A 24,027-nucleotide genomic window follows, 5' to 3' on the forward strand; every position below is an offset into this window, starting at 1 on the left:
AGAAGTATCCATACTATTTTTCTCATTTTGGGAGACCCAGAATAGAAGACAGGAGAATCTGCTGGTTTTTGATGAACAAGTGGAGCCATGAAAGAGCTTTGCTCTTCAGAGGGGCCAGGGAATGCCGACAAGATCATTTCGGTCTCCACATCTTTACCTAGGAAAAGAGCCATGTCAGTACGTGAAATAACCGATAGGACAAATGAATGTTACTGAGAAGAACTACAGCAGCCAATATGCATTTGACTTGAAGGGATAGAATACTTGTTGAAAATAAATCAATAATAGGGGCTGATACTTCTCAACTAATAGGGAATCCAGAGGTAGACCATACCAGGGTCTATCCATGCCTTTACAATGTCAGAGCTTTTTGTCAACACCTCCTTGATTCCCTGGGTCGTGACGGCCCCTCTAAGTACTCTGTCCTCACACAAGAACATCCGAAGAGAGGCGGGAGGAGACTTGCATTTACCTTATTCTCTCTTTTAGTCGGAGGGGGAAATTATGCCCAGAAACAACAAGGTGTGATTCTTTTTTAATGACATTAGCAAATGACTATGTATTCATTGAGAAAGTGTTCATATCAGCAAAGAAGAAATATTGGTGCCAACGAGCAAAGAGTTTTAAAATGTTAACTTAAGAAATGTTTGAAATTATTCCCAAAAGTCCCCAGAAAGCTTCCCTTGATGGACTGTTGGCCACATGACCCCCTCAAATAGTAAGAGAGACTTGGAAAGCAAGCATCTAGAAATTTCAGCTGTGAAGGCATGTCCCTTGTGTAAGGGAGAAGAATGGGATATGGCTGTTTCCTTCACAGCCAGCGTGTCTGCAAATGAACATATCCCCAGCTGCTGACTTTCTTGGCAAAGTATGAGTTTGTGACTAAATAAAGGTGTACCTGAGTAACACTGCCTGTTGCGTCATCACGCCAACAGGCTTCCGTGGCCTCTGTTATGACCGGAAGGGCCTTGAGTGCTCATCTTCTCCGTCCCTCCACTCCGGAGCACAACCACATGCCAGACACCCCCAAATGGAGCACTTCTCGAATCTAAAAGCACCAGAGAAGGAGCCATTATTCTTGATCTTATTCCCTAGCCAGAAAGTCTTCAAATTTCCCTTTCATACATTCTGACTGGGGTATGGAGACAACACTCACACCTGTTGATAAGTAAAGGACACCGTTAGGTAATCCCCACCCGGGGGCTAGGTCCATCCTTGCATGCATCCATCCCACATCTATCTACTAGTTTCTGACACTGTTCTATGCACTGTGGATGCCAATACAAAATGAGAAATCCAGATCCCTATTCTGACTGCTTACATTCTATGTGAGCAGACAGGTAATAAACAACAAACCACTGCATAAAGAGGGCAGTAGTAAGACCTGGGAAGATTCTAGAGCAGTGAGGTAAGAAAGGGGACAGGAGCAAGAGCTCCCATTGTACAGGAAGGTCAGGAGGGCCATTCTGAGAAGCTAACATTTGAGCTGAGGCATAAATGATGAGAAGCAGCCACTTGTGAGGAGAACAGAAGGAAGTACATTCCAGGCAGAGGGAACAGCCAGTGCAAAGGCTCTAAGACAGGACTAAAGAATAGGAATAAGACCGGTGCAGTTGTAGCCCAGTGAGCAGGGGAGCAGGGCAGAGGCTGAGCTCAGCGCAGGGCACCCAGGGCCTCGCCTGGCCCTGGGGATGGTTGGGATTAACCCAAGGTACAGTATGTCACCTTGGGGAGCTGGAACCAGGGGAGTGAGTGACAGGGTCAAGCCAGTGAGGGACAGGGATGCAGAGGGAGTGCCCTTTGGTTCTTTGGGTTTTTTTTTTTACATATATATTATTTTTATGAAAGTATAATTGATACACAATATTATATGGGTTTCAAGTATGTAACACAATGATTCAACAGTTATCTACATTATTAAATCTTCATCCCAAACAGTGTAGTTACCATCTGTCAACATAGAAAGATGTCCCAGCACCACTGGGTGCCTTCCGGAGTAGAACCCACCGGCCAGGGCAGGAAGGGGAAGAGGGACTCAGCCTGACAGCAGAGGCCAGTGCCCCACCGAGCAAGCCAGGAAGGCTGGGGCCAGGCTGCCTCGCAGCACTTGAGCGCTGGCCATGCAGCCAGGGGGACGGTGGTGGTCTGTGGTTCTCAAGAGGCCTTTCAGGAGGGGGTGGGGCCTGAGCATTCAGCTTGAAGCAGAGACTGAGCAGGGCAGTCCACGCAGAGGGAAACCCTGAGTGGGAATGGGAAGGCAGGCTTTCTTGATTGGAGCAGTGCTCACTCACGTGGGGACAGGAGAATTGGCAGCCCTGATGACACCGCAGCGCAGCCCACCCACCCCACTCAGTGAGCAGTCCTTGGGGTCCCCTCTCCCGCATCTGTGGGCATCAGTTGTATTGTGCCGGCAGGTATGAGCGTCTGAATGGTGGGGGGCCTCGGGGAGGGTCCCCTGTCCCCTGTCAAGAGGCCTCCCTGCAGGGCATTAAACTTGGGGTAACATAGCAGAGCCCGGGGGGCTGTTCCCCAACCTGGGAGGTTTACAAACTGGAATGTATCCGTTCTCCCCGAGATGAGGAGGCAGGCTAGAGAGGTCAGGGTGAGTCTCATAAACTGGCAGAATCATCTAGAAAGTCTCCTTACTCATTGACAGTGGAGGTACCATTTTCCAAAGACCTAAGTACTCCCATTTTCTACCCGCGGCCATACTGCCTCCCCTTTCCTATTCCCAGAAGTTGTTACATCGTTAATAAGAAGTAAATTTGGTGAGAGATTTTCTTTTTATTTCAGGAGCTTTATATACGTTATTGCTTTTAATTGTCATAAAAATCAATGAAGCGATCGTTTCATTTTACAGTTGAGCAAACAGACTCAGACATTATCAGAGCTGGGTGACTCATGGACAAACCTCCTGTCTCCTGTTTCTGACCATTTCTCTTTCTCTCCTCTCCTTTTTTTTGAGACACAACTGACATATCACATTATGTTAGTTTCAGGTATATAACGTAGAGATTCGACATGTTATACATTGTGAAATGATCTCCACATTAAGTCTAGTTACCACCTGTCACCATACAAAGTGACCATCTTTTTTTTCTTGATAGGAGCTTTTAAGATTTTTAACATCTTTCAAATTTGCAATACAGCAGCTGCCATTCTGTGCATCGCATCCCCATGACTTATTTATTTTATAACTGGAAGTTCATACCTCTCAAGTTCCTTCACCCATAGCAATGAGCAGGGTGACTCACCGGGCATCAGCTCACTGTGCTCAGCACTTCGCAAACATCATTGGATTTAGTCCTCACGACCGCCTAATGAGGTAGGCCCCATTTTGCAGGTGAGGAAATGGGGGTTTAAAGGGTAAGGGCCTTGCCCCAAAACACAGAGCTTGTGAGTGTCTCAACCTAGACTCACCCGGGTCTGCCTGGTTCCCAGAGCCGAGCCCTTTCTCCTCTGTTTGTCTTTGATCATTGTCCCTCCTATCGGAGCCTCCTCCTCAGGACTCGGAATGAGTTCTGTCTTCTTCCAAATAATTCTGGGAGGGAAACCCCAGGCCCCAGGGCACCACTTCCTAGATAAGACACCAAAACCTGTCCACAGCAAAATAGGAATCTTTAACTACCTCCCCACTTTTCACAATAGGGCCGAACCCATTAGCACAGGCGGCAGAGCCCCCAGCTGGGCTCACGTCCTCACCGCACACCCACACGCAGGGCAGCCTCGAGTTTGCTATGGGGCTCACTGAAGTGCGATGCGGTGCCACCGTTTCCAAGCCTCTGGCCTGGTCCCCTTGGCTGGTAAACGATGATAAGCAACATGACTGTTATACTCTAAGTCACTGCTCCAAGTGTTTTGCATCTAAGTATTTACAAATATTAATGTACATTAATCAATGAATCTGAATATTATCCTATGAAGCAGATACTATTAGTAGACCCATTTAAGATAAGATGGTTGAGGTATGGGGAGGGTGATTAACTTGTTCAATGTCATTCAGCTAGCAAGTGGTGCAGCTGGATTTGAATTCAAATAATCAGATGGAGAGCTCTATACTGCATCTGTCCACAGACACCCGCCTGCATTACCTCTCAGCTCCTAAATTTGGGTGCTTGCTTTTACTGAACACAATCTGCCGAAGCCTGACTTCCAGGTATCAGTGCACAGAAGGGAGAAAACCACTTGGGTCTGCAGTCAGCACTTTGACTTCACAGTCTCTGGTCTCTGGTTAGAATCACATAGCTGTGATTCCTCTATATGAATTTGGACCTCACATCTGCCCAAATAGGGCAAAGAAAGGAATGTCAGCTTCCACATCCTGTTCTTCAGAAATCACTGTGCCCCCCTCTTCAACCCTGCTCAGAGTAACATCTTGCCTGAAATGGGTCTCAGAATGAAAGACAGTCTTAATTTCTCAATAGGAACACTGAACTCTTGTCAAATGATGGTCTATATTTAGCTACTAAAAATGACCTAACCTAAAACAGTTTGCATGTCTGTGGATCTTGTGTGTGTCTGAGTGTGTGGTGCAATCTTTATTAGCAGAGGCAGACTGGCCCAGCTCCCAGGTGGAAGAATGTTAAAGGGAGCAGGGAATTCCGCAGGTGGAGACTAGGTCTGCCACACTCCCAGGCCACGCTGGCTTCCAACGTCCCACGGAATCCTGCTTCCAGGCACTCCTGGGAAAACCTGTTCTACATCCCTTCCGACTCAGCCGTGCCCACGCTCCAGGGCTCACCATTAGGGTAAGTCTGTTGCTCTTTATTGGTTCCTGCCAGCTTTGTGTTTTGGTGACAGCCTCTGGCTTCTTGGAGAGGGCTCAGAGCAAAGGGTAGAGGATGCCATGGTGGTGGTAAACATTACCAAGGGTGCTGACTTTCCCAATTAATCCTTGAAGGTAGAACGTGGAATAGTCCAGGGGGTTACATGAGTTGCCCAAGTGAAACAGCTAATAAACAGCAGAGTGGGGATTTGAACCCAAGGCACAGGGGGCACAGGGGGCAGCGGGACACTGGCCACAGCAGCCTCCCCCAGCCCTCGGCTTGTGGGACCCCAGCAAAGGACCAGCCCAGCGTTGCCTGGATACAGTGGAAATGACCAGTATTTGGGCTTCCAGGGGAGGAGCACCTGCAGGACGGAGCCTCCTGGGGAGCAGAGGATCTAGACCTGTGGGGAGGGGCATGACTCAGAGCACGGAGGGTTCCCAGTTACAGCGTGGGGTGTAAGCCCTGAGCCAGGCTGCCAGGGGCAGCACCTGTGAGGCCAGGGCCGGAGGACAAGGGGAGGCCACAAGCCATAGGTTTCAATATTTAAACATTTTCAAAGTTATTAGTCATGTTAACACACACGTAAACCTTGGTGACCTCGGAGGCCAGGTCTGGATTTAGAATTCTGACGCAGAACTCACTATGCCGTGTGTCTGAATGAGGAGGGGTGGGGAAAGTGGGCCCCCAGCGCGTGGCCCACCCCTTCCTTACTCAGACCCTGCCCTGTCCTACGTCTTGAGGGGCCTTCCCATAGGTGGGCGGGCACTGGGCCTCATATTCAAGCTCCGCCCATACCTTTTGCAAAAACTTGACACTTGGCCACCATTTAAGCCCACTCAGGGGTGCTGTCCACCCTCTGGAAGATGAACCCTGGCAGGAAGAGGCCCTGGAAGCAGACTCATGGCCATTTGGGTTGGGAATTTCATAGTCCCAGGTACACAGTGTGTTCTAGAAGTACGTGTGGACCTGCCCCTTGGTGGCCCCATGGATTCTGTGCCCTGTGGGAAAGGACATCTCCAGAACCTGGTCCTCTAAAGCATGAGGCCTGGGAAAAGGCCCCTCCAGTCTGGGTGTAAGGAGGTCATCACCACCACTCCCTTATTATGAAACTTGGAGTATGTTATTTAATCTCTCTGTGCCTTATTTCCACATCTGTAAAATGGTGATAATTATAATAAAGAATAACTGAGGAATAAGTGAGCTTATTCAGTATAGGTAAAGGGCTTAACACAGTGCTTGGCAAATAATAAGTGTTATGTAAGTTATCAATTAAGTGTGATTATTATATGGACTTAGTTCAGGCATCCTCAGATTGTTAACAGATTGAGCGCTGGAAAAAAATCTCCTTTATTGACTAGTGATGGGCAAGAGCTATTCCTGAAGACCTGGAGAATTCCAAGAACCAGACACTCTGGCCGCCTGATCTGTCCTCTGTAATAGGAACAGAAACATTGGAAAGCGGACAACAGGAGGGACCTGGGAAGAGGGAAGGGTGGAGCATTCGCTGCCCATTCATTCAAGGCAGATTTCTCGGGTGGGCACTTTGCTAGGCCCCAGGTAACAGCAGTGAGCAAGACAGACAAGGGTCCCTGCCTTCGTTCATCTTATGTTCTTGGGGCAGGAGAGGGCGAGAGGAGGAAGATATTTAACATGAAAGCAAATAAATAAATATGAACCTTACAGATGGAGGTAAGGGGCAGGAAAGAAATCAATAGGGTAAATTGAGGGTGAATGACTAGTGAAGGCAGGGGAGGTGGAGAATGACTTTCAGTGGGATGGTCACAGATGGACTCTCTGAGGGAGTGACATTACAACTAAGACCTGAATAATGAGGAGCTGTCTGTGCACAGAATCAGGAAAAGGGTGTTCTAAGAAAAGAAATCAGCTAGTGCAAAGGGCAGGGGTGGTAGTGTGTTTGACATAATACGAGAAACAGAGGGAGGCTTATGTCCTGTAAAGGTAGTTCGCAAGGGGCAGAGTGATGGATAGAAAACAGAAGTCATGAAGGCAGAGAGGGGCCAGATGATATGCCTCTCAAAGAGTGGGACGCCGACACTCCATGTGGGGATCTTGTTAAAGCACAGATTCAGATTCAGAAGGTCTGAGATGGGTCCTGAGATTCTGCATCCCTAATATGCTTCCAGGTTAGGCCAATGCAGCTGGTCCATGGACCACACTTTGAGTAGCAAAGCTTTAGGCAACAGATTTTTATTGTAACTACATTGAGAAGACTTTGGGTGGTCTGAAGCAGGGACATGACTTGGTTTGGCTGTGTTTTTAAAGCTTGCTCTGGCTGGACTGTGGAGCATCGGTTGGGGTAAGAGGCAAGGCTGGGTACCAACCAGAAAGCTACTGCAGTACTCCAGGTGACAGGTGGGAGGACCTGTGAATGTCTGCATGCAGCTGGGCCTAGTGAGTGTGGAGAGAAGTGGGTGGGGAGCAAATCAGTGAGTTTGGCTAACTGATTGGATGAAGGGGGTGAGTTAAAAACAGAAACCCAGCATGACCCTAGGCTTGGGGCCTGAGCTGGAGCTGGAGTGGGACCTGTATGAGGATCACGTCTCCCAGGCTAGGGGGATGCAGGGTTTGTAAAGAAAACTGGGTTTCAGTTTGGAAATGATAAGTTTGAGATGGTGGTCACAAATTCAAGTGGAATGTTGAGTCCAATCTATCCATCTTGAACTCAAGAGTGAATTTAGGCTGAAAATGAAAATGTAGGAGCATTGTTTTAGCAGATGGTATTTTAAAGCCACAGAATTGGATGAGGTTGCTTATGGAGAAAGTGTAGCAGACGAGGAAGAGATCCGAAGGCTGAAGCTGCAGGTTTCTAACTTTTAGAGGTCGTGGGTGATGAAGAGCCAGGAAAGAAGACTGAGAAGAAGGCGCTGGTGAAGGAGGAGGACGAGGAGCAGTGCAGTAGGCCAGACAGTGGCCCCAAACCCGACCCACGGACCTGTGAGTGCATTACCTTACAGGCAACAGGGACCTTCAGGTGCAGTTAAGGCTAAAGACCTTGAGATGTAGAGATTATCCTGGATTATCTGGGTGGCCCAGTCTGACCACCAGAGTCCTTAAAAATGGAAAAGGAAGGTAGAAGAGGAGGTTAGAGAACCTGGTGACGGAAAAGGGAGAGGAGATTCGAAACACGAGGGGGTCTTGACCCACCTTTGTAGGCTTTGGAGATGGAGGAGCCAAGGACTGTGGTGGCCTCCACAAGCCAGGAGTGGTCCTTAGCCAACAGCAAAGATGTGGGATCTCAGCCCTACAACTACAAGGATGGAATTCTGCCAAAAACCCAAAAGACCAAGGAAACAGATTCTCCCCTAGAACCTCAAGAATGGACCACAGCACCACCAATGCCTTGATTTCAGCCAGTGAGACCTGTGTTGGCCTCCAGAACCGTAAGATAAATTTGCATTGTTTTAAGACAGTAAGTTTGCCATAATTTGTTACTGCAGCAATAGAAAATGGATTTACGTGGTTTACACTGAAAGGCAAAAGAAGAAAGTGTTTCAAGAAAGAGGGAGCCATCAGCTGTGTCACAGGCTGTGCCAGGTTGAGTCAGCGGAAGGCAGGTGTGAGCACTGAATGGGGCAACTTGGAGGTCGTTGTTGACCTTGATGAGCAGTTTCAGTGGAGTGGTGAGATCAGAAACCAGACCAAGTGCGCTGAGGAATAAGGGGCAGGAGAGCACATGGAGGCAGTGGATACAGACAGCTCTGTTGTAAAGTTTGGTTGTGAAAAGAAGGAAGAAATTCCTGCCCAATGGCTTCTATTTTGTGACCAGAGTGACTAAAATCAGGCTGGGAGAGGGAGGTATATTGGAGGTTTGAGAAAAGAGAAAAATATATAAAATGGTTTATTTTGGAAGGTGGGAAGCCACTTGACTACAGAAGTAGAGCAGCATGGCTCCAGGGAGGGTGTGGTCTCTGCTCTCTCTCTGCTCCCTTGGCACTGGCACTGCGTGGTCTATTGGTCCAGGTTGGGCGCTGGTGTGTGTTACTGATTAGACGTAGAACTGGAGCAACTTTCTGAGCCTGCCTGAGCCTCAGTTTCTTCAGCTCCATCATTTTAATGATGGGGAAATAGCTCATCTACTTCCAACAAAGAAGCCAGCGTGTGCTAAAGAGATTCATGGACTGTCAACACTGAATGCGCTTTGAGTTTGTTCATTCTGGGTGGGGTTTCCTTTATAAAGCCGGGCCACAGAAGGTGGAGATCCCCTGAGAGCTGGTGATGAGTGTAGGGGAGGGTGTCTAGCAGCAGCCTCTGCATTCTGAGATCACTCCCTTCCAAAGCATGAGCAATTCCTTCTACCTCCACCCAGTCTCAGGAGGCCTGCAAAACTCAGGCTTGAGTTTGTGCTCCTGACACCTGGAAAAAAGGGAATAATATCCTTGCTGTCCTCAGGGAGCCCTCCTGCCGTAATGTCTGCAGCTGTCATCGGCTGGTCCTGCCCTTCCACTTGCTGAATGTCTGTGCTCTGGGGTTGCCCCAGAGTGGAAATAATCTTCCAGATTAGGTTCCTGTGAAAGCTCTCTGGTGGATTAGGATGTATCAGGTAAGAGTTTGGAGAAGAGCTACTTTACAAAAATTAGATAAATAAGCCTCATTGTGACCAAAGAGAAGCAGTATCCTCCCAGTGGGAAGCAGGGGTCAGAGGGCAAGAGGACATTGTCCAGCATCAGACATAGATAAGCCGAGGACCTGTGAGTCCTTATCAGGCCTATTGAACTCCAGGCTCATGTTTTATTTGTTTTCTCCATCGTCTAATGCTGCCTCCCCAGATCTAACAAGCCTGCCTGTTTCCCAGGGAAGGAAGAGGAAGGAAGGCACCAGCATCCCCAGGAGCCTGCTTACCGAGGGCCTGCTCCTGCTCTGGCCCTCCTCACAGGAGGCAAGGGGGAGCTGCACCTCTGGATGACTTAGAGCCTCTCAGTGTGGGCGGATGGGTGTTTGTGCCCTGGCCATGGAGCTCCACAGGAAAGGGGTATGCTCTGGCACAGAAGCCAGGCTGAGTTCAGTATTTGATTTGTCACTGAAGACAGAAGCATCAGGAAAAAACAGGCACCACATTCTCTTTAGCAAACACCTTCTCTGCTCCTCCTCCCTGTCCCCTGCTATGAAAATGATCCCGTTTTTTTTTTCCCTCTCCTAAGTGGGATGCAGGAGACAAAGGAAAATGATCAGGGGAATGAAGATAGAAAAGAACTTAACATCTCACAGAAACATCAAATGGTGGAGGAGAAAGACATGTAAAAGAAACTGGATAAGGGGTCTGAAGAGAAACATGGAGACATTCCCTCCAATATGTTTTACCAAAAGCTGCAGTTCAGCTGTTAATCTTCTTGATATATTCCCAGATGACATAAACTAGTTATGTGGTAGTTCCATGGACTAATCGCATCATTCAAGGCCAAAGAAGCTGTGAAGAACAGAATGTTGAGCACAAAACTTTTCTCTGGAATAAAGTTTTACATTAGACTTTTAATACCTACATACAAACATAAGTAGGAAGAGAGAGAACACCCTCATATTTTTTATTTTGTATTTACACTGGAATCCCTGCCAGAAGGTGTTAGTACCCTTTCAAAAAACAAGTTAGTACACATATGTGGTGCAACCAGTCCAGCTTGGGAAGAAGTGAACTAATTTTGAGCTGCTTTCCAAGAGTCAATGCTTGTAGTCTGTAGTTAGCCAAGTTAATTACTTGGTAAAACTGAACCAAATCAAACCAAAAAAAAAGTCAACTCTCTGGCAGAATACAACAGATTCCAGAGTCCCTATGGCATAATATTCACAATGTCCAGGAGATGATTCAAAATTACTTGTCACCTGACAAGAAAATGTATCCTATTCTTTATAGAAAACAACTACAAAATGACTCAGATGCTGGAATCAGGAAACAGGACTTTAAAGCAGCTATATATCTATGTTCAATCATATAAAGAAAAATATGCTTGCAATGAATAAAAAGGTAAGGAATCTCAAGAAAAATAAAAATCATAAAAAATAACTAAATGGAAATTCTAGAGCAAAATGTTATAATCTATGAAATAAGCTAAAATTGCAATATCTGAAATAAAAATTGGGAATAGGTTAAACAGCAGAATGGAGATGACTGAAGAAAAATTCAGTGACCTCAAAGATCAATAGAAATTACTCTAAGAACACAGAGGAATAACAAAATTTACAAAAATCAGAAAAGTTTCTGAGACCCATAGAATCTGTGGAACATGTGTCCAACATATTTATAATTGGAGTCACAGAAAAAGAATGGAACTGAAAAAATTATCTGAAGAAAGAATGGCTGAACCATTATTTCCCAAATATGGTGAAACAAATTCATGGGATCAAGAAGCTCGGTGAAACTGGAGCAGGGTAACTATGAAGAAAACCCTAGCTGGGCACGTCATAGTCAAACGTTGAGAAGCAAACAGAAAGAGAAAGCAGTTAGAGGAAGACAGCACATTACATACAGGGGACCAGTGATATGGGTGACAGCTAACTTCTCATCAGAAGCCATGGAAACATTTTTAAAGTGGTGGAAGAAAAAAAATGACTTGCCAATTCTGTATCTCATGAAAATATCCTTCCAAGAATAAGGGTAAATAAAGACAATTTCAAATAAAATAAAATTAAGGAAACTCCCTGTCAGCAGAGCTTCACTACAAGAAATGATAAATTTCTCAGTGCTAAAGGAAAATAATACCAGATCGACACTCAGATCTTCAAGAAGGAATGAAGAGAATTGGAAATAGTACCTGTCTAACAAATGGAAAAGTCTATTTTTCATCTTAATTTCTTTAAAATACAAATGGCTAACTGAAACAAAAAAAATAATGATTTCTTGTACTTTTGTAAGTAGGTGCAATGAAAACAGATGGCAACTATAATATAAAGCAAGAAATGGTAAACTTTTCTGTAAAGGGTAAGAGAGTAAGTACTTTGGATTTGAGAGCCATAGGATCTCTGCCACCAGTCCTCAACTGTGCACTGTAGTGCAAAAGTAGCCATACACAAAACACAAACAAGTGAGCATAGCTATGTTCCAATAACACTCTAAGGACAAAAATAGGCAGCAGGCTGGATTAGGCCCACTAACCATAGATTTGCCAGCGCCTGCTATAAAGGACAGAGGCAGTGTGGTGGCCAAAGGACTCAAAATGGCAAAATGCATTTTATATAGAGTGGTACAATATTATCTGTAAGTGGAATGAAAAGAATCAGTGCCTCTCAATAGTGACACTACCAGCCTTTTCAGGCAGATCACGCTCTGTGGTAGTGGCTGGGTGGTGGTGGGGCGTGGGAGGGACTGTCCTGGACATTGTGGGATGCTGAGCAGAGTCCCTGGCCTCAACCCACTGAATGCCAGAAGAACACTCTCCTCAGGTGTGACAGCCAAAAAATTCTCTAAACATTGCCCACTAAGCCCTGGGGAGGCAAAAGGCCACCACTAATAATTGCAAAGAGAAAGTGCTCAAAAGCTGACAGGTATATTAAAATGGGAGTTGAGGTAACATTCAAAAAAGTCCAAGAGAAGGGGGAAAGGGAGAAAAACCAAGGGAGGAAAAACAGAAAATAAATTAAGACAACAATAAACATAAATCCAACCATATCATTATTATAGTGTATGTTCATGGGCTAAACACTATGGCTAAAAGGCAGAGATTGTGAGAATGACTTGAAAAAGCAAGACCCAACTCTGCTTTCTGAAGAAACTTACTTTAAATATGAGGACACAGATAACTTGAAAGTAGATGAACAGAAAAGGCTATGACATTTAAGCAGTAAGCATAAGACTATAGAGGGTATATTAATAATAGATAAAATAGAATTCAGGTTAAAGAATATTAGTAAAAATAAAAATGGATGTTTTGTAATGTAAAGATAAAAAGGAAACCATAATAGTCAGAGATACATATGTTCTTTTAACAGAGGCTCAAAATTCATGAAGCAAAAGTCTACAGGAGAGAAATATAGACAATTCCACAAACACAAGTAGAGATTTTCAACCTCTCTTCCTCTTAGCAATCAATAAAGTGAGACAAAGTCAGTAAAGACAAGAAGAGTGACTGACACTGTCAGCTACCTTGACCTAACTGATGTTTTCAGAACACTTTGCCCAAAGACTGCAGAATTCCCACAGTGCCCATGGAATGTTCACCAGGACAGACCATATGCAGGAATGTCAGACAAATTGTAATAAATCTAAAACCATTAAAATCATACAAATTTTCAAGTATGACCTCAAGGAAATGAAATTAGAAATGAACAGTGTTGAGAGATGTAGGGAAATCCCAAACATTCAGAAATTAAACAATGCACTTCTAAATAATTCAAGAAAGAAATCTCAAAAGGAAAATTAGAACAAAAACTTTTCAAGCCAGTGTAGGGGGAATATATTTTAACATGGAATTAGAAGTTCCTGGTACAAATGTAGCTGCTTCTTACCACAAAGATATTGCTAAGATACGGTAATGCAGGAGGAAGGGCTCTAAAGAGGCTGGTCAGGGCAAGTTCTGGGGAGAAAACATTTGAACTGAGACTTAAATATTTTCTTCAGCTAGCTGGCTTCAGGGCCTGCAGGCCTATGCTGTTGCATGAGCTGTGCTGAGATTGCTCTAACCCTAAAGATGTGGCAAAAACATTTTAGCAATCCCACCTGGGTTCCTACCTTTCTGGCTATGATCTGACTCTACATAGAGAGCAATGTTTTAAAAATTAGCAAATTATAAAAATTAAAATGTAGCAAAGCAAATTGATCTGTAGATGCAATGCAATTCCAATCAAAACCCCAGCAGGCTTTTCAAAACTTTTAAATTGATAAGTTGATTCTAAAATTCATGTAGAAGTACAAAAAACTAGGATAGCCAAAACAATTTTGAAAAAGAGAAACAAAACTAGAAGATTTCTACTAATTAATTTAAAAGATTACTATAGCAATTCCTCAAAAAGTTAAACATAGACTTACCATAGGACCCCACAATTCCTCGCCTAGGAATATACCCAAGGGAATTGAAAATACATGTTCACAGGAAAAACTTGTACATTGTCATAGCAATGTTATTTGTAATAGCACAAATATGGAAACAATCTAAATGTCCTTCAAATAATGAATGGATAAATGAAATGTGGTATATCTATTTAATGGAATACTATTTGGCCATCTAAAGGAAAGAGGTACTAATATTTGCTACAACATAGATGAACCTTGAAAACATTATGCTGAGTGAAAGAAAGTAGACCCAAAGGCCACAAGTTGAATGATTTCACTAATATGAAATGTCCAGCATAGGCAAATCCATATAGACAGAATATAGATAAGTAGGTGCAGGAAAAAGGAAAATGGGACAATGGGAAATGGCTATTAATGGATATATAGTTTCTTTGGGGGGTGATGGAAATGTTCTGGAATTAGTAGTGATGGTTGTAAAACCTTTTGAGTATACTAAAAATGAAATCACTGAATTGTGTACTTTAAAAGGTGAATTTATTGCACATGAATTTTATCTCAATTTAAAAAATTCTATAAAGCTACAGTAATCAAGACAATACAATAATGGCATAAAAATATGTCAATCCTTACATGTCTACATCCTTACATATATACGTATGTGTATTTTAGTGGAACAGAATATAGAGTCCAGAAATAGACACACATATAAATGGTAAATTGATTTGTGAAAAAGCTACCAATTTCAGTAAGGAAAGGATAATCTTTACAACAAATGTTTCAAAACAACTGGATATTTGTATGAGGACAAAATGAGCTCTGACCCTTATCCTCATACACAAAAATGAACTCAAAATGGATCAAAGATCTAAATGTGAAAGTTAAAACCATGAAACTTCTAAAAGAAAACCTACAAGAAAATCTTTAGTACACTGGGGGTAGGCAACGATTTCTTAGGACACATAAAGTACAAACCGTAAAAGAAAAAAATTGATAAATTTGACTTTATAAAAATGAAAACCTTCAGCTCATCAAAAGACACCACTAAGAAAATGAATAGGGTAGCTATTGACTGATAAAAAATATCTGCAAAGTATATAACTGACAAAGGATTTGCATCTAGCAAATATGGACATATATATGTGTAGAATTCTTACAACTCAGCAAGCAGAAGACTTCAATAGCTACTTCACACAGAAAAAGATTTAATAGTCATGAAAAGATGTCCAACCATTCGTTAACAGGGAAATGCAAATTAAAACCCAAATGAGATGCTACTACACACCTGCCAGCATGGCTAACATTAAAAAAGACTGATATCACCAAATATTGGCAAGGATATGTACACCCTGAACTCTCATACAATGTTGGTGGGAATATAAAATGGCACAATCATTTAGAGAAATGGTCTGGTAACTTCTTCTAACACTAAATATATACCTGCCCTATGACCTAGGAATTCCACTCCTAACATAGAGGTCTCTTGGTTATAGAGGCTGAGTCCTCCAGGTGGTACCTGGTATTAGACATTTTGTCAAAATAAATAAAAACATATATATACATACAAAAAGATCTGTACAAGAAAAATCCCAACTTCTTTATAATAACCCCAAAGTGGAAACACCCCAGGTGTCCAATAGCATGGATAAATTATGCTGTATTCATAGAACGGAATACTATGCAATGAAAAGGAAAGAATTACTATCTCAATTCCTTAAAAAATTAAACACAGAGCTGCCATTATGACCGAGCAATTCCATTCCTAGGAGTGTTCCCAGGAGAACTGAAACATGTGCACACACTCACACACAGAGAAAGTGTACGTGAGCATTCACAGCAGCATTATTCACAATAGCCAGAAAAGTGGCAATAACCCAAAAAATGCCCACCAACTGATGAATGGAGTAACTATGTTTAACTTTTTGAGGAATTGCAACAAGAAAAATCAATCTCAAAAACATGACAAGCAAAACCAGCTAGATACAAAAAAGTACCTGCTGTGTGATTCCATTTATGTGAAGTTCTAGAACAGGCAAAACTATCCTATAGTGACAAAAAGCTGACCACTGGTGACCTGAGGCTGGGGGTTGAGGTTAGGGGCCTCCAAGTACACAAGGGAAAGCCGTGGGGAGATTGAAGTGTTTTATATTTTGATTACTGTTGGTTATATACACACATGTATTTCTTAGGACACAATGAAATGCACATGTAAAATGCATGCATTTTATTGTATGTCAATGATACCTCAGTAAAGTTTATTTTCAAAAGGTAATACATGAGCCTGAACATTTTTTTCAAAGAAAACAGGGTCATAAAATTAAACATTTCTCTGCACTGCAGCCTCCCAAGCAAAGACAATACTGGTAAGTTAAGTAGAAGTTTTTAAAAATAAATTTAAAAGTTCATTTATTTAAGAATAATGCATATATAAGCATGTATATCTTTGAAATATTTACAAAAATGTGATGATGTTAAACATATTGTTCCTGCCACTAGCCGTTTTCAGTAAATGTATCCTGGACATCTTTATCATTAATGTAAGTCCATCTCACTATTTTTTTTTTTTTTTTTTGAGAGGGCATCTCTCATATTTATTGATCAAATGGTTGTTAACAACAATAAAATTCAGTATAGGGGGGTCAATGCTCAATGTACAATCATTAATCCATCTCAAGCCTAATTCTCGTCAGTCTCCAATCTTCTGAAGCATAACGAACAAGTTCTTACATGGTGAACGAATTCTTACAGAGTGAATAAATTCTTACATGGTGAACAGTACAAGGGCAGTCATCACAGAAACTTTCGGTTTTGATCATGCAATATGACCTATAAACCATCAGGTCAAATATGAATATTCATTTGATTTTTGTACTTGATTTATATGTTGATCCCACATTTCTCCTATTATTATTATTATTTTTATTTTTAATAAAATGCTGAAGTGGTAGGTAGATGCAAGGTAAAGGTAGAAAACATAGTTTAGTGCTGTAAGAAGGCAAATGTAGATGATCAGATGATCAGGTGTGTGCCTATGGACTAAGTATTAATCCAGGCTAGACAAGGGCAGCAAGACATCCACGGATGCAGAAGATTTCTCTCAAAGCAGGGGGGGTGAGGTTCTGAGCCTCACCTCTGTTGATCCCCAAATTCTCACCTGATGGCCCCCCTGCGACTGTGCCTGTCTTAGGTTGTTCCTCCCTTGAGGAATCTTACCCGTCTCTGGCTAACCAGTCATCTTCCGGGGCCATACAGGGAAATGTAAAGTTGGTAAGTGAGAGAGAAGCCATATTGTTTGCAAAGGTTAGCTTTTTACTTCTTTGCAGATTTATGCCCTGTGGCTTCTATGCCCAGCACTTGTCTCGAGGTATCTTTACCACCTGGAGGAATTATGATACTCGGTAAATTCGATATGCCATCTCACTATTTTTAATGGCTGTATGACAAAGAGAAAAGCAATCCTGACAGCTAGAACTGGCCCCATACTCTCAGCTGGACCTTAGACAACTAGATTTCCAGTTTTAATATGTGCACTGTTTATTTGGACATAGGACATCCTCAGAATGGTTTATAAGTCACTGAGGGCAGTGCCCTTTGATTTACCCCAAACAGGGGACCGAGGGTGACTTTCCCAGTGACCCTTCCTAAGAGATAGGCCTTTAGACATGTGCACAAGTATAGCTGTAAGATTTATTTAAAGACATAGAAGTACATAGTCAAAGAATGTGCACTTAAGCCATTTTGACCAGCATTGCTGAATTTAGAGGGCGTGGTCTTAAGCCCGCCACTCAGGAGCTCCCTCCAGGCCTTCTGGGAGGGCGGAGCATATCTGGGGTTAAGCATGAGCTTTGGAGATACAGAAATCGGGGGCTGAAATCTCATGCTGCCCTCTGAATAGCTGTGTGACCTTCGGCAAGTTATTTAGCTCTCTGGGCCTCAAAATGAAGAAAACCATATTATAGGTTGTTCTGGAAACCAGGTGAGATAAAACATACAGCACATTCAGGGCTGACCTGTGGAGGTGCAGTCCACCCATCCCCGCAGAGGGCAAACCACACACTTCCAGCTCCCCCCTGGCCCCCACTCACCACTGAGAGGGTGGACAAGTGACCTCACTGGTAAGATGGGGAAAAAGAGTTTGACAGTGCAGTTCAGCCCCTGCCAGGTTCTCTTTCCCTGAGATCTGCCAGCCTTCGGGAGGGTGACTTCTGAGGATTTCTCATCAGTTCAGGCAACGTACTAGGCAACTCAGTCCCTGTGGGAATTGTTTAATTCCAGGGTGAAACAGGAGGGACACTTTGTGGGAACACATTAAAGCCACCTTCTCCAATGAACTCTATCTGTAAGAAAGCAGAGGAGTTCAATCTCTATTTGTTTCTGTGCTTGCTCCTTACTGGAGCGGACACAGGGGTACCGGTCACTGACACATCCTCCCTGCCAGACTCCTTCACTTAGCACGCTTGGCCCGCAGTAAGCACTCGTACTTCCAGAATGGGCGATTACGGCTGTGCTTGCTGCTGCACATTGTTTTCAAAGAAAACAGGGTCATAAAATTAAACATTTCCTCCCCACTGCAGTGCCGGTAAGTTAACCAGAGGTTTTTAAAAATAAATTTAGAAGTGCATTTATTTACGAATAATGCACATATAAGCATGCATATCTTTGAAATATTTACAGAAGTGTGATGATATTGCACATATTGTCCCTGTCACTTGCCCTTTTCAGTAAATGTATCCTGGACATCTTTCTCTACCATTAATGTAGAGAAAGTAGGCTGCCATAACGCCTCTGTACAGTTCACGCAGCGCTTTCAATCTCCCAGTTCTGTGTGCCAGACTGGGGAGAATGTCCTTCTGCAGGTGGGTCATGGGCCCTGGAAGTGCCCTCACTTTGATGTCAAGACCCAGACTCTACTCCCAAGTGTGGCCTTACCTTTACAACATTCAACACGTCAATCACAAACTATTGTTTTTATGGGTCAGCAAGATTTCCAACCTATTTCAGGGACCAGATAGAAGGCTAACTTTTTATTTTTTTCCATTAAAGAGAAATTTTTAAGTTACTCATGCTCTATCATCATTACATTTTTAAAAAATAGACAATGTTTTAGAGCAGTTTTAGTCCACAGCAAAATTGAGCAGAGAATACAGAGAATTCTCAAATACCTCCTGTCCCCACACATGCCTCCCTCACCGTCAACAGTCTACTCCAGAACGGCACACTTGTTACAGTCTCTGAACCTATGCCACCATCATTATCACCCAAAGTCCAGAGTTCACGTTAGGGTTCACTCGGCAGGGTGTATGTTGTATAGGTTTTAACAAATGCATAATGACATGTATCCATCATTATAGTATCATATACCATAGTTTCACTGCCCTAACAATTTTCTGTGCTCTGTCTATTCATCCCGTATTTCATTTTTAAAATAAACACTTAAGAAATAAGAAATATATAATTTCAAAATAGGAAACTTTTCACCTTGGACTGGTGAAACTAGACTAGTTTGAGGACTGGCCACATCACAGCTGCTCAAAATACAACCATCACAGGATCAACCCCCAAGCATCCTAACTCCAAAGACCAAGTGCTCATTTACTGCCCCCTGGCACCTTCCAAGACAGTTCCAGAACTGTGGCTTTGGTGGTGGGGGAGGGTGACCTCATCCTAACTTCAACTGACTGCCCTCTTGCACACACGTGCATAGTACAGCTTCTGACACATGTACGGACATCATCCTATGTGTCTTGTCTCCAGGCAAATAACAAGGGTCTTGTTATGCCAGAAAGTTTTCATAAAGTTGGTCCTTTCACAGGAATAGTGTAATATTTTATAGTTATGCAAATGTATCTGTTATACAAGAACTGTGGTGTATACCCTCAAGTCATGGCAGGAAATATTGTAAATTAGGCTATCTAGTCCAGAAACCTAAAGTGCTCCCAAATGTACCTCACAAAATCAATGTGTTGGCAAGGACCCCAGAGGCCTTCTATGGGGAAGACTGGGTTCCCTCCCCCAGCGACTCAGGAGTGCGGGCTTCTTGCTTTTGACTTTAGGCCTCATTGGATGACTTCCAGGTTCCCCAAAGCCTTCACTCCTGATATTGGCCAGGGAGCCCAGACAACAGGCCTTGAGTTCATAATTGCCTCTCTTCATTCCACTCTAAATAATTAGCTGTCCTTGCATGTGTGAGGGTGTGTGTGGCAAAAGAGGTGAGGGGAACCTGTTCCCTTTCAATTGCCATCAGGTGACCTGGGCCTACTGGGGAAGCTCTAGTTGAACCTGGGTTTCTGCCTGAAACACCCGTTCCACAGAGGACCCCTCAATATGTCCAGCTGTGTTAGTAAGCCTGACAAGTGGACTCTGCCATTACCCTGCTATGTGGCCTTGAGCAAGTCTCCTGACTTTTCAGGGCCTTGGTCTCCTCTACAGATAAAGAACAAGGCAAGAGACTAAGTCTGAACAGGAAATCGAGAGGAGCTGGAAAGGAACTGCTTAGCAGCCCTCCCCCCAGGCTCTCTCTCTCCAGTGGTCAGGTGGACTTCTGGCCCCCCCGCACCCACCCACGAGACTCACAGAAGGACGGGCAGGGGGTTTTGTGTTTTCCATCCTCATTTCTAAGGCTGTGAAGAGCTGAAGTTGAGGGGCCCTGTACCAGGTAGAGTATTCTCCACTCTCCACCCTCCCCAACTGCCTTGTGTCTTGGAAGCTGACCTCTGTGAACTATTATCAGGGCACCCCCAGCCTCTGGCTTTGATTGGGTTTGGCCAACGGCGGGCACTGCCAAGACATCAGAGGGCTGGTGGGGAATGAAGTGGAAGTGAGACTTTCCGATGAGTCCCTGCTTCCCTGGGGTCCTGGCAGCGGTGGCATTTTGCTGCTCCAGCTCCAGCTGGGTGGCTCCTCTGCCTTGATTCCAGCTCCCACCAGTTTTCACGGGAGTTCCTTCCCTTAAAGGACTGCTTGCTATTGTCAGTCACTAGGGACCTCATCTCTCTCTCTGTAAACAGTCATTCCACTACCCGCCTTCAGCAAACCCTTGGAACGTGCCTTCCCTTTTCTGCGTACCTACTGATGCAGGCTCTTACTACCGCTCCTCCAAGTCTCTGAACTGTTCTAACCAAGCCCAGCTATGGAAAGTTTCATCTGGAAGCCCATGAGGCGAGTTGTGAAGGGTCAGAGCAAAGATCCCTCCTCTGCTCCTGGGCACTTGCCGTCCAGTCACACGCACCCTCTCTGACCCTCAGCGCAAATGAGTAGGTGGAAAGTCATCTAATGCTCTTACCGGATGACATATTTTACCAAACACTATTCTGTTGCTCACCATAATTATCTGTATTTGTGTATAAGCTGCATACCTCTGCCCATCTATCTCATTTTTGATTGACAAACTCCCGGATTCCCTCTCTTTTATTCACACATAACATGAATGATTCACAAGTGGGAAAGTCAGCAGGGCCCCTTCTACCTCGGTCTCCTCATCTGAATGAATGGGGTAATAATCCTGTCAACCTCACAGAGTTGGTGTGAGTAACATCTCTAAGTGCTTATATCAGCAGGTGCGAAGTATTAGCTAACACTATTATTATTCTCTCATCTGATTCGTCGTGGCTCACTTTCCTAGTATGCAGGAAGGGGAACAGGGGCCCTGGGTAGGAATTCCTAAGTCCCCCCACTTTCAATACTCTCCTCAGGACCTTTTTCCCCTCCACACCCCATTCTTGAATAGATTTCTTCTCTGCTACCTTTTCATCCCAGGATAATTCTGGACGGGGAAGCGGGGCAGGTTGTGATACTATACTTTCTGCCCTCAGTTCTAGACCAGTGGTTTTCAAGCGGTGGACTAAGGAGAAGTGCAGTTCACAAGGAGCCCTGTAGACCACAGAAAATGGGTATTGCTCAAGGCAACACCCTTCAACTTGCTTTTATCTGTTCAGGCTTCAAGACTGTTTGAACAAAGGCTTTCAAGACTTTAAAAAGTTGAAAAATCCCTATTCTGAGAGACTGACGCCCCCGATTATATAACTCTCAGCCCTAATTTCTTTGGCCCCATTGCCAAGAAACTTTCTCTGCTCTGTTCAAGCCATTTGTATTTTTTTCCATACCTGATGCATTGGAACAGAGAGTGAACGAGGAAATCTTTGTGAACTCATCTGAGGTGTCTTTCCCATGTGCTCAGCGGGTTCAGTAGACACTGCCTCCTTAATTTCCAGGCCTCTGGGGAAGATAAGTACAACACTGTTTAACAGTAGTGATATTTGAAGGCACTTGACTTTTACTGGCACCTGACCAGGCCACCGGAGTGTTTGCCAACTCCTAGAATCTAAGGTTAGTGAGATTCTATCCCAGTGACCCCCAGGCAGCCCTGGTCCTAGCGGCTGCCAGGAGGGAAGGCAGGGGGTAGCAGAAGCTGACTCCCAGGGAGGAGTGCCCAGCAACTGGAAGTGGCTGGGGAAGTGGGGGAGGTACTGACATTTAACTTTTTTGTGCAGTTCAAGACTTTGGGCACAGAGAATATGAACATACAAAGGGAGCAAAAACCCCAGCCTCCAGACCTCTGCCTGGAATACTCTTAGCCCAGATTGCCACAGGCTCCCCCCCCCACTCATTCGGCTCACACGTGACCTTGGTAGAACTGCCTTAAGACCAGGGCAAGAGAAGCCCCTGCCTTCAGTTTTGAGCTCCCTGGCCCTCTTCCAGCCATGCCCCTTTCCACAGAGCAAGAAACTCATCTGGGCCAAGGGGGTATGCTCACCCCAAACTCCTGCTCCTCACCCCTTAGGTCACACTGTGGGTACCTGACGCCCTAGAACTCCCTGTCCCAGTAGCACCAGGCCAGCTTCTTCTAGGGACTGCATTGGCCTTTTCCCGAGGTCTGTCCTCTTGAGGAGCCAAGGGTGGCCATTTGCAGGTGGTGTGGGCAGAGCTCATATGTGCAGAAGGGATACTATAGGTGTATGCACAGGCCCCTTGAAGTACAGAGTGCAAAGAGTAAGAAGGCCAAGGGGCAGGGACCAGTCTCGGCCTAAGACACCCCATTCCAGTGCACATCTTGGGGGAGGCCAAGAATTTTAAACTTAAATTTGGCCTTCCGGAGTATTAAAGTATACTTACCAAGATGAAAGAATAGGAATTTTACGTGACAGTTTAACTTGGTTTATGATTTTTAAATATGTAGACGTATGATATGTGGGTCTCCATTTTACTATTGACTGGCCCTACAAGCCTTCAGGGTGGGCGTACTCCCAACCACCCTATCTAAATAAAAGATTACTTCCTCTGTCACTCTATTCTTACTCTATTGCATGTTTCCTCACAATATTTGTCATAATCAGATCTACATTTACTTGTGTATCACCTCGCCATCGCGATCCTCACTAGAACGTAAGAATCTTGGTTTGTAGGCTGCCTTACTCTCAGTACCCAGAGCAGTGCCTGGGGAGAAGATACTACTCAGTAAATGCTGAATGAGTAAGGAGTCTGGTCTCAGGCTTACAGGTGCGGTGGGCCAGCCCAGCAAACAAAAAGATCATCTGTGACAGCTCTCTAAGGAGAGTCTTCTCCCCTTAAAATAACACGCAGCAGCCGGGCTACAAAAGGTAACCAGGATGAACGGCCCATTAACACCTTAGTACACGTGACCACAAGATCACCTGTTCACCTGTGAGAGAGGCCTTTCAGTATGGACTGCTTCTAGGAGACTGGAGAGGGAGATGGGGGGACGTGGGCTGCTGGGAGCCACAGCTGGAGGAATTGGGTCTCCTAACTACCTTACGAGAATGGGCCAGATGAGTGTGCTTGAGGAAACCCTGATACCCGCTCAGGGGCAGCTCTAATACAGCTCAGCCTATGGTGCGCGTGGGGCTTCTCGTCTATAATTAGGAGGCCCTTAGTTGGTCACAGGCCCCAGGGGGTGTGGGCACATCTCACCCCTGTGATGTCGTGGTAACAGACTCAGAGACTGTTCTACCCAACCCTCTTCTCACCCACCTGCTTCTAATTCAGAACGTCTTATTGTTTGATGGAATTCCCAGATCTTTCTTGGAACAGCCTAAAGCAGTCCAGTCTATCCAATCAATGGACTCCTTTTCCGTTGGCTACAGGCCCAGTAGCGACCGGAGCTCGGACTTCTGAGCCGCGGACGCCCCACTCTGTTATTTGGGAGTAGGGGCTCCAGGCCTGGGCCGCGCTCCTCTCCCTGGGCCAGGAAGCCGCAGCCTGCCTAGCGCAGCTCCGAGGCCTCGGCTCACCGCGCAGGGGGCGCTCGCCGCGCGGGCCGGCTCGGCATTCGGCTCCGGCCCCGCC

At 44.7% G+C, this 24,027-nt stretch overlaps 1 long non-coding RNA gene across 2 annotated transcripts; it reads right to left on the reverse strand.

Annotated features, from left to right (window-relative positions):
• Positions 1 to 883: 883 nt before the first annotated feature.
• On the reverse strand, positions 884 to 24,011 carry LOC140844463 (uncharacterized). 2 transcript variants are annotated; one of them, XR_012122816.1, is made up of 3 exons: positions 23,713 to 24,011; positions 21,828 to 21,939; positions 884 to 1,048 (listed from the first exon to the last, which is right to left on the reverse strand). It is a non-coding gene; the product is annotated as an uncharacterized lncRNA (long non-coding RNA). The 2 variants fall into 2 exon arrangements; XR_012122815.1 differs by lacking the exon at positions 884 to 1,048 and adding an exon at positions 17,429 to 18,062.
• Between the last annotated feature and the right edge of the window lie 16 nt (positions 24,012 to 24,027).

Source organism: Manis javanica, chromosome 11 (genome assembly GCF_040802235.1).
Source record: "Manis javanica isolate MJ-LG chromosome 11, MJ_LKY, whole genome shotgun sequence".
Taxonomy (NCBI): domain Eukaryota; kingdom Metazoa; phylum Chordata; class Mammalia; order Pholidota; family Manidae; genus Manis; species Manis javanica.